Genomic DNA, 14,934 nt, shown 5'->3' with positions numbered 1-14,934 from the left:
TGGCCGAAACCCGGCACATCCACAGAGCCAGAGCAGGCAGAAGATCCTTCTCTCATAGCAACCAAGACCTCTCATAGCAGCTACCGGCAGACATCAGACGTGCCCCATCCCTGAACACCTTCAGGAAGACCCTCATGACCTGCCTCTTCGGCTAAACAGATCTGCGGACCCCCCCCCAGCGCCTTGAGACCCTCAAAGGTGAGTAGCATGCTTACAATTCCCTGATTGATTGATTGAGTAAGGGTACTGCTGTCAAAACTGCATCAGATTTCCCAGCACCTAGTATGCGCTCCGCTTGCCCTATTACAATGTATGTGTGACGAAAGACCGCAGCGGCACCACTGCCTCCAGTAAAATTCTAACTGTGACAGCAGTGGGCTAGGCCAATGTGTCTGTCAGAGGGTGGACCGCCAGGGTTTCGGCCGACCCAATCACAATGTGCCTTGTTACCGTTGTGACTGTGGCCACCAAACAACCACACCTGAGCTGGCGAAAAGGGACAGATAAAAGGCTGAAACTCACCTGGACTCAGCTTCACACATCCGGTGCCGTCATAGAGCCTATCGTATATGTACTGCTGCTTCTGCTTGATGACGTTCAAAACCGATACTACTGTGGAAGCAACAGGCGGTAAGTCACAATCAAACCCATTTCTTTTGACTTCCCAGTTAACTGATGCACAGGCAGGGACATCTTAAGGTGTTTGGGTAACCTGGCCCAAACCAAATATGTGGGTCCCTCTTCTGAACAGCTTTAATAATAATAATAATAATACAGAATTTTGTAGAGCGCGAACAGCTACCTCACACGGAGGTGTCCCGGCGCTAAACACAAGCAGAGAATACATGTACCGAAGTTCACGTCATTAGCGAGGTTGGGTGAAGAGCCAAGTCTTCAGCATTTGTTTAAAGCGGGATTCAGAAGGGGCCAGCTGAAGCTCTGGAGGGAGTGAATTCCAAAGCATCGCTACATTGGCCGAGAACGTTCTACCACCCAAACAAGCCTTTTTTATTCGAGGAACGGCTAGCTGGATCCGGCAGTTGGAGCGAAGAGAGCGGGACTGCGTATATCTTGGCAACCGATCTCTCAAATATATTGGACACAAGCCAAACAAGGATCTAAAGGCTAACGTGAGTGCCTTGAATTTGATCCTGTTGGCTACTGGTAGCCAATGAAGTGTTCGAAGATGCGGAGAGACAGAGTGCTTGAATGGAATATGCATTAGCAGCCTCGCAGCCGCATTCTGGACCAATTGCAAGCGTTGAATTAAATATTTAGGCAGACCCAGGAACAGACCATTCGCGTAATCCAATCTAGATGTGACTGTCGCATGGATTACCGTTTTCCTGCAGTTCACCGGAAGAAGTCGTAGGATTTTGTGAAGATTCCTAAGTTTACCTAAGCAGCTTCCCATCAACTGTTGTGTGTGCGAGACAAAAGACAAATTGTTGTCCCACCGCACCCCCAGATCTTTTGGCGAGGGACTAGGGGAAGGGGCTGGGCCCATTGCCATCAGCCACCAGAGCTCAGAGGGGGGCGGAGCGCCTTTGCCGAAGAAAAGCACCTCAGTTTTGTCTGCATTGAGCTTTAGTTTATTAGTGTTCATCCAGCGCGCCACATCATGAAGACAGCCTTTGAAACTTGACAAGGCCGCCTCTGACACCTCTGCATATGGAAACACAAGCTGGGTGTCATCGGCATAGGATACTGCCTTGACCCCCCAGTTAGCAATGAGCGTGAAGAGTGGGGCCATATAAATGTTGAATAATAATGGACTGAGCGCCGAGCCCTGGGGTACACCACAGCATAACGGCTTGGGTGTTGAAGAAACAGTCCCCAGGGCCACCTTCTGGGTTCTCTGGGACAGGTACGAGTGTATCCAGTCCAGCGCTTGATCCTGTAGGCCCACTTCTGCCAATCGCATCATCAGCCTTGCGTGGTCGACAGTGTCAAAAGCTGCCGAAAGATCCAGGAGCCCCAGCAAAGCTGAGTCTCCCGAATCCAACGACCATCTTATTGACTCTGCCACCTCGATCAGAGCTGTCTCGGTGCTAAAGCCGGGTCTAAAGCCTGACTGTGTCTCATGCAAAATCTTGTTGTCCTCTATAAATTTACTGAGCTGCCGCTGGATAACTTTCTCCAGCATTTTGCCCGGGGCAGCCAGCAGGGAGTTAGGACGAAGGTTGCTGAGATCCTTAGGATCCCCATTGGGTTTTTTCTTTAATGGAAGGAGGATAGCATGTTTCCATATATCCGGGAAGACCCCTGAGGAAATGGACGTATTCCAAATGTGTTGTAAGGAAGGAGCCACAAAATCCGCTATTGTGCACCACAATTTGGGGGGGCAAGGGTCATCCGGTGAACCAGACTTGCAGCACTTTAATTCCTTCATGACCGCGGATAGAGTTATCGGTTGAAAACAAGCCATCGGTCCGCTTGTCAACTCTTTAACAGACCGATCTGTTTTCACCGTTGTTACCTCTGGGCCGAATGAGTCGTAAACACACTTAATTTTATGGTCAAAGAAGTCCGAGATTTTATTACAGAGGATGGCCGAAGGCGATATCTCCCTTCCAATGCATCTAGGTTTGAAAAAGGACTGAACCACCTTAAAGACTTCTTTGCTGGAGTGTTCTGCCTGTTGAATAGAAACTGCAAAAAACAGTTTTTTTGCCTTTCTGACAGCCTTCTGAAATTTATGGGAGGCAGCCTTATATTGTGTTCTTTCCAGGGTCCCATAATTTACCCTCCACTGCCTCTCTAACCGTTTACATTTTGCCTTCTCAGTTCTAAGGTCCTGTGAGAACCATGGAGCGGAAGGAGAGTCCTTCTTGGACAGCGCGCTTTTAGCTGGAGCAATGGATGATATCATGTTCCCAATCCAGTGATGAAACCGCAGAGCGTCAGTGTGGCATTCAGGGTTAATGTAGGTTTGTTCTGCGCCAACACTGGGCCCATAACAGTAGGGACTAACTTTCTCCACTGTCTTCTCATAAAAACTCGCTTGCTTGGTGCTGGTCTGTCAACCGCCAAGTTTATTGTGAAAGGCATAAGCAAGTGGTCTGACCAAAGTAAAGGCAGAGTTTCTTCCATCGTCACCTTTTCAATATTAGAGAGGATGAGGTCAAGTGTGTGACCCGCTCTATGTGTGGGGCCCTCATTTATTAATCTCAAATTGGCAGCATTCAGAGTGGCACTTAATATCTCTGCTTGGGCACAGTCCGTTCTATCCATATGGATGTTGAAATCCCCCACTACAAGAAAGTAAGGAGGGAGCTCTGCACTATCACGTCCAACAGAGCTGTAAGATTAGAATCATTCCCACCAGGGGGGCGGTAGATAATTAGCCCAGCTAAGGAGATCTGAGAGCCCACCTGAATGCAGAAGTGAAATCCCTCCAGTCCCGCGATCAGAGTAGGAGCAGAGGATGTTAATGTGAACTGTTCTTTGAATATCGCAGCTACCCCTCCTCCTCTTTTTCCACCCACTCGGTTAGTGAGACACATTGTGTAGCCCAGGGGTACTGCCAAAGCTATTGCAGTCACATTGTGCTCGCTAAACCAAGTTTCAGTCAAAAATAGGATATCCCACTCACGATCCTCCATTAGCAGCCAGATATCGTTGGCATGCTTTGAGAGGGATCTGCAATTCAACCGCCCAGCTCTTAGGCTTCTGTTACTGAGCTGTCTGGACTTACCGATCCCCTTCTCCTCTTCATTACCCCACACACCCAATGACTTCCCACACATCCCGCAAATGTGTTCGAGGAGATCAGATCTTAGGTCAAACCTGTGAGTGCAGCATGCAGCATCTGTGTTAAGCCTCCACAGTTCATCTCGTGACCACACGATCCTCTCCTTACCTGTGCCACAACGATCAGCATGCCTGGCCCCGGCCGCAGTCTGGTCGCAGACGGGCTTGCCTTTGGCGTGCCTTCGGCGCGCCGCCGGCGCGTCCGCTGCGCGTTAGCCAGGGCATCCGTTTTGAGCGTGTGGCGGTCTAACAACTAGAGCGACAACTCCCATGCACCGGAAGTAGCAGACTCCCTCCACATCAATCGGGAATGCACCCGCGGTGGAACGGGGAGGGGCAACCGGTCACGGCAAGTACTCAGTGCAAAAGGACAGTTTTCACGTAAATTCTTGTGCAAATAGCAATTTTAAAATACAAATGTGTGCAAATAGCGCTACAAAGGAAACGGCGATTTTTAAAAAGCAGGGAGTAATGCGTGAGTTTTAAAATACAGGCTACAGCTTTGAATGTATGATCTAAATTCACCTCTTTGATGCCCTCTTAGGCTAGGTCACTGCCACAGCACAGGCACACCCTTCCACATTCCATTTGTGTTTACATCTAGTATCCATGGATAGTAATGTCTGTTTTTTAATATTGTAACACAACAGCAGCTCCTCACTAACATTATATAAAATACGTTTTGTGACACCCTTCCATTTCTCACATGCTAGGTCCTGTCAATCATTGGGCACCCTGAAAGTTTGGCTCAATACCAGAGCCCACTTTGCCCATGCCTCTAAACATCTGTGCACAGGCCCCCTGGCTTCAAATATATCAGCGATAACCAATTGCATTATAGCATTATCAAATGCCATGCATATGTGTGTAATCTGTAAGATATAAAAACAAACACACCAGTAACAGCAAATAATTAAAGTAGGTCTAAGGTACAGACAAAATAATGGGCACATGTAAAACAACATAACACAACAAGATATGACAACTAACCAGCCTCCATGTGTGGATAAACACATAACTAACTTGCACACATTAAACACATATCTAACATACACCATAGGGAGAAGTGCAATCAAAATAATGTAGACATTGCTCAAGCCAAGCTGAAACCTTTACTTTATGAAAAACACCCCAATCAATGTCTAATCCAATTTGGAATCATCTCACATATCCATCCATTCAACATCTCCCCTTGTCCTGTGAGACTTGTGCACTTGTTACAAGCTGTAAATATACAAACCTGTTCATATTGGTCACCAATAACAGTGAAACAAACAGCACTAGAGTCACACATTCCAATGTATCAAATTAAATCAAATGGGTGGTACAAGTGGTCAACAATATGATGAATGCCTGCCCATAAAAAGTAATCACCATGACATACCATATCAAATTGTGCATGTAGATAACAAAGTACACTCTAAACATATTTGTAGTATATCCAGCCATAATGTGTAAACACAATAACATTTTGTCACAATTTAACCTCTGCAACATTACTAAGTTCCAAAATTTAGCTGTGGAAAAGTAATTCCAGGATCAATGTGTTCAAAGATCAAAGCAGATTTTAATTTGTCCAAAAAAACAACAGGGACAAAACATAAAAAAGGCCAAAGGAAAATCCACAGTGAAATGGTGTGACTCAACACTCTGCCATGCCACAAAACTTGCCCTGACTGACACTGTTAGGGTAACCTCCTCACAAAGGGGAATCCATTAGGCAGGGAAGACACCTCAATTATGTTATTCGGCATGGGGACGTTTGGTTTTGGGAGTGTGTCCTTGAATTGGGAAGTGGTGGTTTTGAAAGAGGAAAGGGTGGACTTACGTTTAGGAAGGGGGTTTGGGAATGTGAAGTTGTGGAACATTTGTCAGAGGTGACTTGGGAAGTGGAAGGGGTGGATGAGTCAGTAAGAGGGTTGGTTTTGGAGGTGGAAGGGGTGGTCCTGGGTGTGGGAGTGGTAGTAAGGTCTTTGGAAGTGGTGGTTAGAGGTTTGGGAGGGGTGATGGCAAGGGAAAATGAGGGATTTTTGATAGGGTACTTAATAGTGAGAATGGTAAGGAGTGGGGCATGGAGGTAGAGGGTGGGACTGTGTGTGAAGTGCTTGGGTCTGTTGTGGGTACAGGTGCATGTGTGTCAGGTGTATGTGCTGCAAGTAGCGGTGTGTCTTGATTTGATGGTGTCTGTGGGCGCTTGATTGTGTGTGTCTGTATTTCTTAGGTTTGTAGAATGTGACTGGTGTATCTGTGGATGTTGTGGAAGTGGAACTGCTTGGTGTGGGTGTTGTGGATGCTGATGTAGTGGTGACAATGGGTTGTGGTTGTATGTGTATGGAAGTGATGGTGGTTGGCGGTGGGGGTGGTGTTGTCTGTGCTGGCTGTGGATGTGGTGGTGGTGGTTTGGAATGCGCATGTGAGTGTGCTTTCATCCGTGCTGTGTGGGGATGTGATGGGAAATGGTTCCATTATGTGGGTGTGGTGTTGTCCATGGTGGTCATGGATGTGATGGTGGTGGGAGTGCCAGTGGTTATGGTGATGGGTGCGGTATCTCTATGTTTGAATGCATGCATGCTTTTTTTGTGAGGTTTTTGCTTATATGGGGATGTGCTGCTTGGATCTGTATGAGTGGTAGTGTGGAAATATTTGTGTGTGGTTTGGATAGGTTTGGGAATAGAGTATTGGTATGGGTAAGGGGAGAAGGAGGAGGAGGGATGCAATGTTGGAGAGGATGGGATGTTGTTCTGAGGGAGAAGGCCGGAGCCTGAATAGATCTCTGTAGGCCAGACTTTGCACTGTGAATGCCTTCCAGGTAGGTCACCATCTGCTGTAGATGTCTGCGCTTAGAAATATCGACCTACACAAATATAGAGTTGTAAATAACATGACACAGAAGTATCGGCAGCAAGAACATCGTGGTTAAAAGTATCGATTTCAAGGTAAGAAATATAATTTTTTGAAATATACAAGTCATTAATATCATTTGCAAAAATATAGATGTTTAAAATATACATTTTTTAAATAGTCTTATGTATTTTAGTATATATTTTAAATGTATGTGATGTATTTCTTTGTATAAGTATTACTTATGTTGTTTAATATATGTGTCAATTTTATTTGCGTTTTTAGTTCTCTAGTGGGTTGTGGGTTTATATTAAATTAATAATTGTTTCTTCTTAATTAATATTTATTTAATTGAGATTTTACAGTGCTAATTGTGGGAAGTATTTTTTTAATAATTAATTATTAATTGGTTGTTAATTAATAATAATGAATTATTTTGGTAATTAATTATGGTAATAGTGTAATGTTTTAGGTGCGGGTTGTGGGGTTTATAGGGGTAAAGGGTGGAAAGTAATTTATTTTTAATTGATTAATAATGTTAATTAATTAATCAATTGAAAATGAAATATGGAAATTGTGTAATTAATTTTAGGTGCAGGTTGTGGCATTTATAGGGGAAAAGGGTGGGAAGTAATTTATGTTTAATTGATAAATAGTTGTTAATTCATATTAATCAATTGAAAATTAAATATGGAAATTGAGTGATTAATATTAGGTGTGGGTTGTGGGGATTAGAGGGGTAAAGGGTGGGAAGTAATTTATGTTTAATTAATAAAATACATGTTGATCATTAATAATAATTAATTGACAATTAATTAGGGTAATTGTTTACTTTTTTGTGTGGGTTTTGGTTTTATAGGGGTAAAGGGTGGTTTTAATGTGTTTTTTAATTAATAAGATTTCTTTGATTCATAATTAATTATGTTAATTGTGGAAGTACATATTTTTTATTTAGATGTGGGTTGTGAATTGTGTGGTGTTCTAGGGTATGAAATAAAAAAAAAATTATTTTGTTTTTACTTTTTTTGTTGTTGATATTTTGTTTATTTTTAATTTAGAACTGACTTGAGTGGAAATTGTTACCCCTCTGCAATCCAACCCTTTCCTTACTGTTGCACTGACTGGAGTGGGAAAGTAATTTTTACCCCTCCGATATCCAACACTTTCCCTACTGTTGCACTCACTGGAGTGGGAAATTTAAGTTGAAAGTTTAATGTTTTCATTTATAATAGAATGCTTTTTAAATACAGTTCATGTTATTGGTATATATATATATATATTCAGTGAAAAAACCATAGGTTTCACACACGTTATAGTTAGGAATTAGCATTTAAAAAACCTTAGAAATTCAGTGAAAAAACCATAGGTTTCACACATGTTATAGTTAGCTGGACATTTTACTCGTAAAAAACCAATGAAATTGCCCCGTTATAGTTAGTTCAGCTAACTATAACTCGCGCGCCCGCAATGCACTGCTGATGACGTCACATATTACATCACTCATGACATGGTCAGTGACATCACTCATGACATCACTGATGACATCTCAAATGACATCACTGATGACATCACTGATGACATCATCCAGTGAATGTGTGTTATTCTGAAAATTACATATGTTTTATATATGTATATCTCAAGGTCGATGGAAGAATAAATGGGTATATAAGTGTCTAAATGGATGATTTGTTTTTGAAAAATTGATTGTGTAACTGACTGATTAAGTGTATCTCTCACTTTGTGTATAAGTGGCTGCATGGGTTGGTGAGTAGCTACATGGGTGTCTATATAGGTTATTAGTTGTTTTTTTGAGTATCAGTCTGAGTGTCTGTATGGTACGGTGGGGGGTATTACGTAGTGCATAGATGCATGAATGAGTGACTCACTGTTTGTATGTGTTGAAGACAGCATGTGTGCAGGACTGTATGGGTGGATGAGTGTGTGTATGGGTGTGTTAGTGAGTGAATGACTGTCTCAATAGTGTCTTCGGGAGTAACTACATATGTTTTAAACTAGTATATGTGAGTATTGGTGTATATATGTGAGTATATATGAGAGGGAGAGATTGAAAGAGTTCCTGTATGAATAAGTATGTGTATCTATAAGTGATTGTTTAAAAGACTAAGTATGTGTTAGTTTCCGTAGAAGTAAGTATGGTGGTGTGTGTATTACTGTATATGCAAGTAAATGTATGTTTTATTCTTTATTAGCATGAGTGACTATGTGTGTGAGTAACTCTATGGATGAGTGGCATTGTGTAACAGGATGTATAGATGTATGAGTACATATGATGAGTGAGTACATGTATGAGTGACTGTATAGGACTGTTGGTGAATGAGTGGATGAGTATGTGGATCTTAGAATTACTGAAGAGGTTGTTGTAACTGGTATTGGTATGTCCATTGTTTTGAAATTTTTAGTCTCTATTTTTGAATGTGTGTATCAAAGCTTATATTAAGGTGAGAGGAGGTCTGCCACTCTATCACAAGGATGATGTCATCAGTGATGTCATCAGTGATGTCATTTGAGATGTCATCAGTGATGTCATGAGTGATGTCACTGACCATGTCATGAGTGATGTAATATGTGACGTCATCAGCAGTGCATTGCGGGCGCGCGAGTTATAGTTAGCTGAACTAACTATAACGGGGCAATTTCATTGGTTTTGTACGAGTAAAATGTCCAGCTAACTATAACATGTGTGAAACCTATGGTTTTTTCACTGAATTTCTAAGGTTTTTTAAATGCTAATTCCTAACTATAACGTGTGTGAAACCTATGGTTTTTTCACTGAATTTCTAAGGTTTTTTAAATGCTAATTCCTAACTATAACGTGTGTGAAACCTATGGTTTTTTCAGTGAATTTCTAAGGTTTTTTAAATGCTAATTCCTAACTATAACGTGTGTGAAACCCATGTTTTTTTCAGTGAATTTGCAAGGTTTTTTAAATGCTATTTTTTGTTTTTTTTCTTCATTTTTTTCAAACATATTTTTAATTTAATTTTTTACCTTTTTTAAAGACTATGTTTTTTTTTTATATTTATTAAATATTTATTTTATATAAATTTTTTAAAATAAACAAGTGACATTTATTTCCAGATTTTTTTTTTTTTTTTTTTTTTTTTTATAGTACGCGTACCGTAAGCTCACGGTAAGCGTACGGTTTACGCACCGTCCGTAATCTATCTACGCTGCTTGCGTATAGTTACGTACTTTGCGTAGCGCGCGTACTGCGCGTGGGACGCGTGCGCGCTTACGCAACACGCGCACGTTACGCGGAAGTGCCGGAAATGACTGTTATGCGCATGCGCGCAAGCGCGTGTCTTTTTTACGCGCACGCGTACTTTTTGCCGTAAGCGTACCGTAAGCGTACCGTAAGCGTACGGTAGGTCATGTGATCTTGAAACACAACTTTTGATTGGTTGAAACTACTTTCAGTTCTAGAACTCTCCTACACCACACCCATTCCCCTCATTTCTGCTTGTGATCCCTTGGGAGAAGGAGCTGGTTTGTCTTTGGGATACGATGGCAGAACAGCAGAGCTCTTCTGAGAGTGAGGCTAGCACCAGCAGCACTGTCTTGAGGCAGAGAGCGAGGAAAGTAAAACCTTCTTATGTTTGGGATTATTTTACTTTTCCAGAAGGCCAGCAAAAGGTGAATGCACCCTTAGTTACTTGCAAGCTGTGTCAGCGTGTACTTTCTAGAGGTAATCCTGACAGGAAGTATTCCTTTGGGAATCACACCATGATGAGGCACCTCAAGGATGTACACAAAAGGACACATGCTCAACTTTTTGGAGGTAACTCTTCATAAAGACGAGCCAGTACATCCACAGCAGCTCAGCCTGGACCATCACCTGCAGAGCTTACTCCTTCTTCTGCAGCTCAGGTGAGCCCTTCATCTGTGGGGGGAGAATCTCCTTTTGCTGGCCCTCTGGAAATGAACCCTCGATTTCGGAAGGTTGATATTCATTGCACATTTTGTAAAGCTCTAATTTGTTATAGGGAGACCAGTGTTTCCCTAGTGAATAACAAAATAGATCAGCACATTTGTAGCTTTGAATGATTTTCCCATGGTTCCTTTCCTCTGTCCCTGCATGAACACAACGGTTCTTTTAAGAGCCAACCTTATCTTTCATCTTTTTTTTACATTTTTTTTAAAAAACTTTTTTTTTTTTTTTTTACCGTACGCGTACGGTAAGCGTACCTTTTTTTTTATTTTTTTAAAAAAACACTAAAAATCATTTTTCACATTACAAGGTCCTTGAAAGACTACAATTATTACTATTGACTTACCATACTCACTGAAAAAAATATTTATTCATTTGTTTTTTTAAAAAATAGTTTTTAAAATGGTTGTAGTTTACGAAAATTTTCTATATCGATCTGAAAAAAAAGAAAAAAGTATTAATATCTTTAAACCATTTTATAATACAGTACACATATTTACATTTTTTACCAAAAAATATTTTTGCCTTATTTTTGCTGTTTTCAGAATATATTGCATTTCACTATAAATTGTGAAAGCAATTGCATTCATCATTTTACAGCGGGCAAAAAAAAATAACAATCTCAAAGATTGTATTAAAAAAGCCCAGAATCTCTTCTCACTTAAACTTATCATTACAGAAATGCATATTATTCTTAAAAAATATCATCTAAAAACAATACTTTTTTCTTTAAAATACCGTCTGATATTTTTGTTTCAGGAGTATAATCACAATATTATATCTCAAATAACTCCAAAATACATCTGATTTTATTTCCTTTAGGCCAAATTGTATTTTTTTTTTTCCCTGGAATAAATTTCCAAGGGAAAACCATTAAAATTCTAAAGTTTAATCTGTCCAGATCTCACCGATTCTCTGTAACATTTTGGTTCACACAAATTTTTTGAATAATTTATTTAGTCCACAATAGAATTGCTTACTTTTCCACATGGCCAAATAGTAATTTTTTAAATCATTTTTGTAAAAATTTCCAATGGCAGTCCAATAGCATTCCAAAATTTAAAATGTGCAGAAGTTACCGTTTATCTCTAAATTATTGGTTTTTCAAAATTGCATGAAAAATTTAAAAAGTCCACATTACAATTGGTTATCTTTCCTTTAGGCCAAATGATAATTTTAAAAAATATTTTTTCTACAAAATTGCAATGGTAATCCAGTAAAATGGTAAAATTATTTTGTCCACATCTTGCCAAGTCTCTCTAAAATTTAGGTTTCAGAAAGATTAGATAGGAATTTGCTAAATCAAAAGGCAAACGTTGTTTGAAAATCAATTGGGAATCATTACACAGTGTCCAGCCTTTTTCACATTTAAGATAAACTGTGTAATGTCCAGAAGTAACAGTAGGTCCATCATGGAAAATTATTGCAACAGTTACAAAAGTTTTTCCTGAAATTGATAATTGCTGTCCTGTAAACTTCTTTATTAAAGTATCCAATTTTGAACCATCAGCTCTACATCGTTGCATCATTAAAATTACATACTGTCCGTATTCCCTTAAAATTAATGTTGAAAACATGTCAGAATTACACTCACCACATTTCATGCTATGATTAGCATCTTTAACTAATTTTGCAAAAGTGACTGTTTTACTCTCTGGCAATGTCAAATAAATAAACCTTTCATTATCAACAATAGAGCCACATATATTATAACAATTTTCACAACTATGTTCCCATTTATAAGAGAGACCAAAAAAAATGTCAATGGGAACTCCTTCTTCTTCCACTACCTGAAGAAAAAACAACAAGAATTCCTGTGCGTCTTGCTGTACATTTTGAGAAAACTGTGTTCGTCCTGAACATACATCTAAAAGTTTTCTAATGTCAGTAGCACTTTCTATTTGAGTTTTATCTTTACTCAGCTTTTGAAAAAGGAGACTGAGCTCTGAACAGAATCTTTTTCCCTGATTTACTATTATCTGCTCTTGCAAACTTTCCAGATAAAATACAACATTCAGCACTACATTAGCGTAGCAGTTGACACCAGAGCTATTTTCAAAATGACATCCTACAACCTGTTCTTCATTTTCCTTATTCTTTTTGCTTGCAATTACATCACTCCTCTTTTTTTTCCTCTTCTCTACATCTTCATTACAGATATTCTCATTTCTCCTTTTACGAGAAACTACACGTTTCTCCAACACAGGATACTGACCTAAATGAGGAGCATAGGTTCTTCTTAATCTATTATACTCCTTTACACAGTTTGTATCAGCACTAACTTTTGAATCATCAAAGTCAATCATGAATAAACCTGATAATGTTTTGACTCGTGACAAAGCTACATATGCCATACCTTCTTTGAACACAGTTGAACCAATGTTCACAAATGCACAATCTACAGTCAATCCTTGAGACTTGTGGATAGTTACAGCATATGCTAGTGAAAACGGAAACTGCTTCCTACGTACATATAAGTCTTTCACAAGCATGAAACGAACTGAACAACGACAAATGTCTTTAACTTCCTCTATCTGATCAAATTTTATTTTTAAACATTCAATTCCATCTTTTTTCTGATAATTAATAAAACCCACAACTCTTCCCATCGCTCCATTCACTAAGCCTTTTTCAACATCCAAATTTCTCCTTAAAAACACTCTACAGTTCATGCAAACATATAGATTTTTTTCTAATCCTGCTGTTTTGGAGATATTCTTCTCTAGTGAGTCCAATTTATTTTTCAGTTTGCCTGTTACTGTGACAGTAATTCTTCCATCCTCAATTTTGTCCACTGCTTCCAATTTCATGATGTCTTCATTTTCCAATTTCAAAAGCTCCTCATTAAATATTGAGCATTCACGTAGAGTTGGCATTAAGCAGATGACACTTTTGTTTTCTGCAATATTCTTGTATATTTTCTCTGCAACTATTTCTTCCTTTGGAAATAAGTTATGTAGCAGCCGACTCTGTAATGCTTTTTTGCCAACTTCTGTGAGTAGTCCAATTCTGATATCTTTCAGAATACTTCCATATTCTTCATCGTTTGCTTGCCTCATATTAGTTGTAAGTTCCTTGTACTCAAAGAAGGACCAAATATTTGTATTTCCAATGCTTCCCAATGACTTCTTCGTGTCTTCATGTGTCACAGTATTAAACACTGGTTGTCCTTTAACTGGAGTAAGTTGCAAAAGATCCCCAAAAACTATGACGTGTTTTCCACCAAATAACACGTCATAGTCTGTCTTCAAAATTTGCTGCATTCTTAAATGCACAAAGGCAAGCATTAAGTTTGATACCATGCTCACCTCATCAATAATGAGAACTTGCATCTTCTTCAATACTCGTGAAACTTCCAAGGATGCTTCTCCAGTTAGCTTGTTGAATTGTATTTTGTTCTCATGCTCCACTGGTAACATTAGCAAACGATGTAAGGTGATTCCTTTTATGTTATATGCTGCTAACCCAGTTGGAGCAGTAACCACACAAGACAAAGTAGAATCCGTTTTTTGCTTTAGGTAGCTTCTGATGACTTTAATTAGGAAACTTTTTCCAGTGCCAGCTTGTCCGCTTACATACATCCTGATTGGATGAAATGATGTGCATGAGCACTCTTTTTTGATATGTAGAAATCCGTGATCAATTTTGTTTTTGATCTCTTCATAAATTTGTTGCTGCTCTTGATTCAGTTGTCTTTCCAAATTTTCTAAGTCTATAAATTCTTCTTGAGCTTGATTCATAGCCGTTTCCACTTCATTCATGGCTATTGATGCTTCATTTTCAACGATTGGTTGTCCTAGGGGATCTTGACTGTGTGTTCCTGAACTTTGGCTGTCCTGAGAACTGTCTCTAGCTATTTCTGCTGCAATTGTAGTTTCCTGTTCAATTTCTTCATTTAACATTTGCAGATAAGTTGAGAATGTACTGCATTGTATGCTGTCTTTGCAAGCATTAAAAGAATCTTCATAGCTCTGGAATTCTCCCAGTAGTTCATCCTCTGTACGCCATGGTTTAAACAACTGTAAAAGAGCCAAGTAGTAAAATTCTTTCTTGTCGGTAGTGTCGCAACTCAGCTTCCGGTGATTTATCAAACTTCCTTTGGTTTGCTTCACCAAACATCCTTCTTCACCAACAACTTTATATTTTCCACTGTTGATGTCTTCTGCAGCTTTCCGTGAATAAATGTAGTTCTGCAGCACTTCATAGAGACACATGTTCTCCAGATGATGACTTCTCTTGGGATAATATGTGTCCAACATGTTTGTTTTCAATATGTCTGTACTTTCTGGGTCATTCTCGGCCAAATATTCAATTTCTCCAACAGATTTCAGTACCCGATTTCTCATTGCTGCAAGGCCTAAACTTGCCCAAATTATTCTTCTTGACTTCGA

Source organism: Triturus cristatus, chromosome 5_2 (assembly GCF_964204655.1).
Source record: "Triturus cristatus chromosome 5_2, aTriCri1.1, whole genome shotgun sequence".
Taxonomy (NCBI): Eukaryota; Metazoa; Chordata; class Amphibia; order Caudata; family Salamandridae; genus Triturus; species Triturus cristatus.
This window is presented reverse-complemented; position numbering follows the sequence as displayed.